The sequence below is a fragment of the Pinus tabuliformis genome, chromosome 5_1 (genome assembly GCF_031772625.1).
Source record: "Pinus tabuliformis cultivar Carrire ecotype Pingquan chromosome 5_1, CPIR1, whole genome shotgun sequence".
In the NCBI taxonomy this organism is placed as follows: Eukaryota; Viridiplantae; Streptophyta; class Pinopsida; order Pinales; family Pinaceae; genus Pinus; species Pinus tabuliformis.
In genome coordinates this window covers 169641976-169652775 of record NC_142305.1, presented here as the reverse complement: position 1 = coordinate 169652775, position 10800 = coordinate 169641976, and the positions used below count along the sequence as shown (strand labels likewise).

The window sequence follows — 10800 nt, the reverse complement described above, 5'->3', positions numbered from 1 at the left end:
GCATCCTCTGCTTCCACAAAATGATTAACCTATCGTCCTCCGCTGAGTTTTTCTACCTGTCTTCGATATTTTGTTGTGTATCAAGCTCACACAGAGGTGCAGGGGCACTGTACAGGTGTTTCTACAGGAAGACGTCCTACAGGAAAGTATAGAAAAGTCGTCCAGAGCAGAAAAGCCCGAGTTTTCTTCATTAAATTTGGAGCCTGAAGAGAGATATGTAGCACAAGGGAAGAAGATTTTGCAGCCTCATCATTTATTAGATGACTAACAGAGGTATTGGGAGAGAATGATGAACTTCAAACGCTCAAAGAAGGGCTATTTGGAGATGTGTTAAGACACAGGAGGACATCATTCTTCCACCATAGATTGTCCTTGCAGTACGGCCAAGGTCTGGTATATGGGATTATGTCCGTGTCAAATGTTGATGAACTTGCTGTTGAAGAACTTTCTGTGGCTGAATATTTGGAATTCAAGGAGCATCTTGTCGATGAAAGTGTCAAGGATAAATATGCATTGAAGCTAGATCTTGAGCCCTTCAATGAATCTTTTCCTCACCCAACACGGCCATCTTCCATTGGTAGTGGAGTTCAATTTCTCAATCAGCATTTGTCCTCAAGATTATTCCATGATAGAGAAAGCATGCAGCCCTTGCTGCATTTCCTTCGAGCACATAGCTACAGAGGCCAGAAGCTGATGCTGAATGAGAGAATACAAAGTTCCAAGCTACGCTCAGTCTTGGTAAAGGCAGTGGAATATCTTAAAAAGTTCCCCAAGAATACACCACATACAAAGTTTGAATACAAATTACAAGAAATGGGATTGGAAAAAGGATGGGGAGACAATGCAGAACATGTCTTGGATATGATTCATTTTCTCTTGGAGACTTTGCAGGCCCCTGATCCATCAACTTTAGAAACATTTCTAGGAAGGATTCCTATGGTCTTTAATGTTGTGATTCTTTCACCTCAGGGTTATTTTGGCCAAGCAATTGTTTTAGGAATGCCAGATACTGGTGGACAGGTTGTGTATATACTTGATCAAGTTTGTGCATTGGAGAATGAAATGTTGCTGAGAACAACACATCAAGGATTGGACATCAAACCTGAAATTATTGTGGTGGCGCAGTTGATTCATGAGGCCTATGGTACAACATGCAATAAACGAATTGAAAAAAGCCACAAGGAAAGCAAGAGGAAAAGCAAGAAAGAAAAAGAAGGAAGAAACAAAGAGGAAAAGGAGAAATGGACCAAATTGCTAAGCCTAAAACTGTGGGAGGAACAATGGCACAAACACCTTGGAAAAGGATTGCAGAAGAGAGTAGAGAAGATTGAAAAAGGCCAAACAAGTAGGGACACACCCAAGGCAACCACAACACAGGTCAAGGAGAAGGCACCCCAGCCAAGCAAGGCAAATCAGAGAAAACTGGTTCTACAGGAAGTTAGCAGACTGTTTCTACAGGAAGACAGAGAATTGTTTCTACAGGAAGCCAGAAAACGGCCTCCCAGCACAAGCAAAAGTGTCCCTACCAATTTTCCAGGCATCCTCACATCCACCCCCTCCATGAACACTCATTTTTTCCAGGGTTCAGGCACAATTTAGTCACGGTTCAACCTTCTACAGGAAGCTATAGGACTTTCTACAGGAAGTTCTGTATTTTTACCAAAAACATCCTGTAGAAGCCTTTGGGCAGGCCAGAATCAATTATGGAGAGGTATTTGAAGCTAGAAGTCTGTTGAGGAGGCATGCAACCACTCTTTTCTTCCATCCTCCACTGGTTTCATCTCCTTTCACCACCATTGCCACCATCAGATTGAATATACTTGCCAATCATACCAAGGTTGAGAATTCACTAGGAAAAGGAGCAGGCAGTGGGAAGAAGCAAAGAGAAAAGCATGATTTCATGACAGAGAAAAGGACATCACTTCAAAAGCTTGGCATGACAAGGAGGCCACCAAGGCCATCAAAAATGAGGAGATAGATTGGTTGCTCAGAGGATGAGCAACACTTTCAGTAGGGGGGTGATGATGAGCCCCAAAAATGGATAATTATTTGGGCTCATTCAACCTCCTAATTCAACTTAATCCACCATTCTCATTAGTTTATTGCATGTTTTTTATTATATTTATGCTAATAGAGTGAATTGGGTTAGTCATTATGCCAACAAGTCTAATGGGTGCTTTGTATAGCCTCTTTGGTCAACTTGGAGACAAAATTGAAGGTTTTAATGAGCACTTGGCAGCCAAATTCGTGGGAGAACAAGGGAGAGGATTTGTAGGAAGGTGTCCCCTTCATTTATGGGCCCTTACCTCGAATTCTCGACCATCAGCTCGGAGTTCAAGGGCCACCAAATCAATTAGCACAAGGGCATCCAAGCAAGTCAAGTAGGAATGTTGTTAACTACAAGTTTTGGGCAGCCAAGTCCCTAAAGTTTAGGAGGACTGTTGGGTCCTCAATTTGTATAAATAAGAAGGCTTAGGGCCTCATTTTGGTTAGCTAGTGGTTAGTCATTTTGTAGCCAATGGTTAGTCATTTTGTAGGCAGAAGTTAGCTAGTTTGTAGTTTGATTTTTATGCAGTAGATTAGCTTTGCTTTCAGCACATTTTCAAGTTTCCATTATGGACAGTTTTGATGTAACTCTTCTTTTCTTGCTCAATAAAGATGAATCCAGCTTTGCACCAGCTCTAAATCTCTCTTAGGAGGTTGTAGCTCTTAGGGTTGGGCCCATCTCAAGCACCCAGTACCTCCTTTGTTTACTTTCATGTGTCTTTGTTGCATTCTTAGAGTAAAATCTGCTATTTAGATTTAAAACTTGTTGTGTTACTTAGGTTGCTTTTGATGATTAAAGTAGATTTTCATGTTTAGATTGATTTGGATAGATTAATAACGTAAAGGATCCTTGGAAAAAGGGGCTCAAGCACCTCTGATCTTACCTTTCCCTCAGTGGGATCGTGAGTTGGGACAAAGGTGACCTTGCTGCCCACAAAAACGTTGTTTTGCTTCACCATGCAAGTATTAGTGTTGGATTCTTAGTTGTCAAACTTGATATCAGTTTTGACTGCATGCTTAGGGTTATGATTGCTTAGTTGCATAGTTAGTTCATCTGATTTTGTGCAAATAAACTTCTGTTCCATTTCTTTTGCTATTATCTAGGTCAGATTAGGTCAAGGTAATTAGGTTCTTGATTTTCCAAGTCTTCATTTGTTAAATTCGAAAAATAACTTGCAGAGCACCTGTTATCCTTCTCTATCTACCCATAATCCATCAGATAATCTGCTCCAACCCTTAGTCCATGATTCGTACCCTTCATTTGCCCTACTTTCCCCACCTTGCCCTAATTCCTACATTCTTGTGCATCATCGCTTCCTCCATCCTTGAACAAATCCAATCGCTCCTTAGCCTCATCCACCAAGTCCTAGACCTCTTCACACCCCTATTTCACCTCCATACTCATTCCTCCATCTTTTTCCCTCCATCCATGCTCCAAAATCCCATTTCGAAACATCCTGTAGAAGAATTACAGAACATCCTGTAGAAATCCTGAACATCCTGTAGAACCCCTGCAGACTTCCTGTAGAAGCTCATAAACACGGTTTCTTGGCAGCCAAACTTTGTGAGACTCTTTGGAAGGGTGTTAGGGACTCCTTAGACCCTCTTTGAACCTTCCCGACCTCTTCCAAGCATTTCTCCTCCTTGATCCACCTCTGCACAGTCAAAAATAGTTAAAAGCACATGCATGATAATTCCAACAACTTAATCAAAAATACAAAAGGATGTTTTCTTCAAATAGAGGTAGTCTAGACACATGTATTTTACCTTCATAGAAGTAATGGCATCTCTTTCAGTAGTTTGCATGCTCTCCTTTGCGTTAGTAGGACTAGCTGGTAGAATTAGGGTTTGCTAGGGTTTGCGTTTCTTTTTGGCTTTCAGTTTCTTTTTGCAATTAGATTAGCTTCCTTCAAGTTAGCTTTCATCTGTCAATTAAAAAGCTTCTTCTAAGAACTCATAGAAGTTGGCTTAAGCTCCTAGCGGACTTGTGCCAGCTGACCAAGTGACAGCTGCGGCAAGAGCTAGTACTTATGCATACAGCAACGTCGCTTCCAAGTTTGTTACGAACTACCGGGTTGATAAAATTAAAGAAGGGAGTTCCAGGAGTTGTAGCATTATTGCTACAATACTAGAGCCCACCACTGACCTAGGTTCAACTGTATTTAGCCAAACAAATCCCTACACTACTGGCCCTTTCGGCATCAGCCTGCAGAGCGCGGACCGAAGTCTGACTCAAAGAAGTATGGGGGGATGTTGGAACCAAGTTTCTTCACCCTGAGAAGGTTGTGATGTCGTTTGGTCTCTCCTATCCCTACCTTTGTGTGGGTGATCTCACTCTAAGGCTTGTGAGACAAACCCTCTATTCTAGCTTTCAGTACCTTCGTAAAAATATACGATCGACCTTCACGCAATCCTAACCTGTGGCCCAAGTACTTTTGCGCTGTTATGGCAACGGGCTGTGTAGATTCCTCAGTTACCCTAAGTGACTTTCTTATCTTGCCGAATACTTAAAGTTATGACCGCGTAATCAAATATTCGTAATTGGATTTAACCATTCAATGTAATTGTTTTCATTTGTGCATCATATAAGCATAATAAAGGAGATTCATACACAAAATATCCAAACCCATCAACAAAACAAATACACAAAAATGGCAAAATAACTCGTTTTATTAATATTTTCCAAGTGTTTACAGACTTTGTCCTCCCTATGCACACAACTGCAGGGGTCTGCGCACTCAGCTGCGGACTTCTACCCTAGGCCTCTACGCACTCATCTGCAGAGCCTCTACCTACGCTACAACCCAAGACTTAGACTTCTTGCTCTAAAGCTATGACTCTCTTACATGTTCGATGCCTCTAAGTACTTGGAGCATAGCTCCTTTTATATAATCCCATGGTCCGTGGACCATGGGTAGATCTCTTACATCCGAATTTACTTTACAAAACTAAGGGCGAACTACCCTTTGTATAACATAACACCTTCGCACTCCGCGACCACAAAATGCGGAGTCTTTACAATAATATTACAAAAAATTGACTTAAACATGGGCTTTTAGCCCCAAAACTACCCTTGGGGGATCTCGCTCCCAACACACACCCTTGCTACCAACAGGGACATCTTACTTGCCTTTGTGCGAAACCGCAGTCAAGCTATTACCATATGACCCACTGTTGGGACTCCTACACCAAATAGTTTGAGGTTTAATTGGGACTTCTTACTGGGGAGATCCGCTCACATGTTGGCGAGTCCAGCAGCGTCAACATTTCTAGCGCTGGAAGGAGGGCTGGATGACAAGCTGCGTCCTCTCATCCCGATTTGAACCTTTGCATATCTATCATGGAGTCTTGCACTCTGCTCCCTCCATGATGTTTTTCACATGCTGAATCTGTCACCATCACGAGGGAGTTCTTTGATATCTTCTGATCCATATTTTAAACGTGAAAACAACAAATTATAGAGATAACCATAAATACAAAGATTCAGCAGAAATAATACTTCATCTCATTATTGTAAAATACTGAAATATGCTTACAAATAGAAATGGAAATAAACTAGCTCGGGCGATGGTAACTTATCTCTGAGGAGAAATGTGGCGGCTACATGCCCCTGAACTGTGTTACAATGAGACTCAAAGGCCTATTTATTGTTGAGAAACAATGGAAAACCCTAAACATCCAAAAACCTAACCCTAGGAGATGAAACGCCAAACTGTGGGCCCCGTTTTGGGTAAATTGGTACATCAACCTCCTTAGATCGTAACTTTGGCATACGATCTTCGTTTGGCGTGCACAATACCTCATTAGAAAGATATATCTAAGGAATACAACTTTGGGATGAGAAACATCGGTCCATGGACCCATGCTACTCCCACATTTCCCAAAAAAAAAGTCATTTAGGGCCTCAAAACGGCTCTGAAAGTTGACGACCCTAAAAACTGCTAAAAATAGTAAATTGTGCTACAAATAAGGAAACTAAAAAACTGAAAGAGACAGTTGTGGGGATCCAAGTTGGATAGGTGGCTGGCCACCAACATCCACCTGGACCATTCCTCCCCCCTTAGGAAGCAATGGTCCCCATTGCGTTGAGTTCCTCCATGAGATGAGGAAACTTCTACTAAACTTTGTCCCTTTTGAGCTGTTTTGCAACCTCTACTGTGTCCAATAATGGTGGGAAGCATGGTCGAGGGCAGTCCACATTCAACACTTAGCGCAAGCGAAGGAATGGGGGAATGTTGTACTCCAAAGAATTGTTTCCCATAGCCTTGGTATTGGTGTAAGGACCATATCAGAGTGGTCAGAGCTTCTGATGGACTCTTGTAAGGCGTTCTTTCTGCAGGTGCAACCAAACTTTGTCGCCCACTTGAAACTTGTGTGGTACTTGATGTTGATCATGTCACTTCTTATACTTGGCATTTTCCATATTGGAGTGGTGATAGATCAGCCCATTCGGTAGAGGTGCTTCAGAAGTCAGATTAGACGAATGCTTGACCTGACAGTGCAACAGTACCCCCATGAGTGAGGAGAAGATGTCTATGTCTTCCTTCATGACCATATCCACCTGATTTTTCTACATGGAGGAACCCTTCTCAGGGGCCATGGATGTGGCTACGATCTCCCCCTTACTTTGAGAGTGAACCAGACAGAAAATAAATTTCCTATTCTAGGAGATGATCTTACTAGCTTTTTTGGCAGAGATCAAAGAAGTGGCGGTAGGTGGGGCTACCTCTGATATCCTGTATAATGTATTACACAAAGAAATAATAATAGTGCGAGGCCTTGATTCATACATAGCATGTTGCTTCCACAAGTATGGTTGGCCTAATAATACATCACAAACATCAAGCGACACAACATCACACAATACCTCACCTATGAAGGGCTTGATGCTGTAGGGAAGGCCGCACTACTAGCAGACTCGGAGATCTTGTCCTTGGTGAAGCCACTTGATGTTGTACGGTTGTGGGTGTGGTATGGTTGCTAGCCCTAGCCACTTCATGACCTATGCTGAAATGAGATTCTTTTGGCTACCACTGTCGACAATGAATTGCAGCGGCGAACCCTTCACCCACATTTGTGAGTGGAAAAGATGCTCCCCCTCCTCTGGATCTTCGGGCTCATTCTTCTGGACCTTGGCGGTCGCAACAATGGCACTAGGCTTTGCATCAATTATTTTCTTCCCTTTGTCATTCCCCTTATCGGGTTCTAACTCAGGGTCGGAACATGCATCTACTTCTGAGGCCTTCAACTTGACCACCAGCGACTGCTTGGTCTGACACTCACTTGTGTTATGAGTGGGGCTCTTCTGGAACTCACACCACTTTCTTGTGTCCTTCTTTGACTTCGTGGTGTTGTTCTATTCTGGTGACTTCGACGGGATGTCTTGGGTCACCCCGCTTTCACTTTGTCCTTTGTTCTTCGGATTTGCAAATCCAAAGTCTCGCTTCTTTTGTTTAAACTTTTGCTCGATCTTGACAGTGTATCGGTATGTTGTGTCGAGTGAGGATATGTTCAAGAACTCTATCTCGTCCTGTGTGTATGTATGTAGGCAGTCGCGACATTTGAGTACCAAATGCAGCTTAGAATCCTTGATACCCAACTTTGTGTTAAGGGTATGAAAAATGTTAGTGAACTCCAACATATCTTGCTCCCTTCCTTACAGCAGCGTGTTCCACTTTATGTATTTGTCCTCATAGTTCTTGACAGGGTAGTACTTCTCCTTGATGGCATCCCGAAATGAACTTCAAGTGGGTGCAACTAAAAACAGTGAGCCCGTACTTTCATCCTTCTGCTCACCGTAGGTTTCCCACCAGTACTTGACGTGGGGGGATGCTTTGAGAAGTGAAAAAGTGATCTTTTCACGGTTGGAAAAATCATGAACAGAAAAATAACCTTCTAGCTGATTTAACCATTTATCTATGGCATCTGCGTCTATCTGAACCTCGAATATGGGGATTTCAAAGTTAACTTGTACCTTAAAGGGTGCAGTGTTTCTAGAGTAGCTATTGGAAGCAGATGCGTCACCTCTGGATATCCACTGAAGGATTTGGGCAAAGTTTTCCATCATCACATTCTTTTATCGCTCGAGGGATTCTTCGAGCAAGATTTTGATAGGATCTCCTGCCCCCTCATATTTCTTTTCATCCGCCATGGGAGGCCATCAGGATTGGCGAGGTTGGTCTTGCAAAGGTTTAACTAGTTGAAGCCCTAACTCCTTATTTCCTGACCTCATTGGGGACATGCAAAGAAAAATAGAGAAAGAGAAGACCGCTCTGATACCACTGATCCAGATTTGAAACAGGAACACAAAAAATTACGAGATAACCATAAATATAGAGATGCTACAGAAATAATACTTCATTTCATTAATGTAAAATATTGAAATATGCGTACAAATAGAAATGGAAATAAACTAGCTAGGGTGATGGTAGCTTACCTCTGAGGAGAGATGTCGTTGCTACATGCCTCTAAACTGTGTTACAATGAGGCTTGAAGGCCTATTTATTGTTGAGAAATGATGGAAAACCATAAACATCCAAAAACCTAACCCTAGGAGATGAAACACGAAACTGTGGGCCCTATTTTGGATAAATCGGTACATCAACTTCCCAAGGTCGTAACTTTGGCATACGATCTCCATTTGACGCATACTATACCTCGTTAGAAAGATCTATTTGAGGATTACATCTTTTGGATGAGAAACATCGGTCCATGGACCCATGTTTCTTTTAGCTTTCCCAAAAAACGTCGTTTAGGGCCTCAAAATAACTCCAGAAGTTCAGGACCCAAAAAACTGCTAAAAATAGTAAACTGTGCTACAAATAAGGAAACTCAAAAATTGAAAGAGACAATTGTGGGGGTCCAAGCAGGATAGGTGGGTGGCCACCAACATCCACCTGGATCATCTTGTCCACATACACATATGATGGTGAAGATGAAATGGCCTAGCCTAAGTTCTTACATGAATTCCTTGCCTTGCCTCACGAGGATGATGGATAATCTGACAAACAGACCTGTTTGCTGCTTGCATACACACTTCGCGAATCTCCACATCAGTGGCTATGTAGCCTACTGGATGACAACTTTCACTCACTTTAGCACTTCTGTGATCGCATTGAAGACATTCTCTATCATTTTTATCCAGAGCATCTTGACCAAAAACTGTTACAACAACAGAAGGCTCCACATGAATCACCTATGGATTTTTGGCAGCACTTCCATGATTTGTAGTTTCAAGCTCCAAAGAGTCGGATGAAATTTCCTTATATTTGGGATAGATTCGACTACTTTATTAACAAGTCAATCCATCCCAAGAAGAAGTTCAAGCTCAAACCCTGCTCAGCATACTTCGATGATGGAGCTACGAAATCACAGACAGACACTGTTGCTATCACAAGTGACTATCCATCATCCCCTGATCAAACATCTCCACCATCAGAGAGTGATGTGGGAGAGCATGAACACATATTTGTTGAATTGTTAATTCCTCCCGACATCACTCCTTCTAATTTTCGCATGGACTTGATTCTGACTCCCATACCTTGTCATATGTATTGTGTACCTTAACCTCCATCTTTGTATTCTGATCATCCTCCATATGACATTGTCTTGTGTTCTTCCTTTCCAGACTCTACACTTGTTTTGAACGAGGATCGATGCATTGACAGATTTGGTATTTCACAACCAACATGCACTGGCATTCATGAAGAGCATGACAGGGAGCTTGAACATCCACTGACAACAAAGGACCATCCATGTCTATCCGTCCCCCCTCCGTTTTTTTCCTAACATCCTTGATGATCTTGTCATCCCTAATTTTTCATGTGTACCTCCATCCACAGATGCACCCATTGTTGATCGTTCGTAGGCCACACCATATGTCAACCCATCACTCGAGAATGGAGAGGACCAATCATTCATTGCAAATCCACTTGATGCTTCATCTGCTTTTTGCAAAAATGCATAGGCTGAACATCCTTTCTTCTCATCCACCCCTCTGTGTGATTCATCAAATCATGGGGATGCCGACTAACATCCTGAGTTTTCTGATGTTGGCTGTCATGATCTCTTTACCTCACCATACGATCACGATTGTTATAGACATTTTTGTGCCTTACAGCATTGAGCATGAAATGTCCATAATCTAAAGGATCCAAAGTCCTTAAACATGTTGTTCCTACCCCTAGAGGAACAAGGCTAACAAACCACAACAATTCACAGAAGTTCTCCACCAGAAACTGCTCAAAAACAAGTCAATTCAGGATCAATTCAGTGGCTCCACTAGCTGTCTGCGCTGAAATGCAAAGTCAACACTGGCTACCTGCACTGCAACGCAGGTAGAAGCACTACCAGGGTGCGCTGAGTGGGAAAGTGAAAAATGGCAAGTTCATTCAACAAGGTGGAAAGACCTTGGAAGCTTCCAGAATCTTCTCCAATGACACTTGCCTCAATGAATTCGACTAGTGATGAGTAAGAGGCTCTTAGTCTCCAAGTGGAAGCAAGAACCTCCAAGTGGAAGCAAGAACTGACAGAGGGAGAGGACACTAGTCAGATCTCAAGCTGACTCATCCTCTCTCCAAACATCTATATATGGATCTCTCCTCCATGAGATCTAGAGGCTGGAATTTTATTATTGCAAAGAATTTTTGTTGGTTTGAGACTGGAATCATTGGGTGCTTAATGCTTTGAAGGGAGGTGAAGATAGGAATTCCATTTGCTGGGAAGGAGATGCTGGATTGGAGCCTTCTTGGTTGT

At 42.4% G+C, this 10800-nt stretch overlaps 1 pseudogene; it reads left to right on the top strand.

Moving 5' to 3' along the window:
- The first annotated feature begins 260 nt into the window (after nt 1–260).
- Nucleotides 261–10800, top strand: part of LOC149163966 (sucrose synthase 4 pseudogene) — an 86686-nt pseudogene continuing 76146 nt past the window's right edge.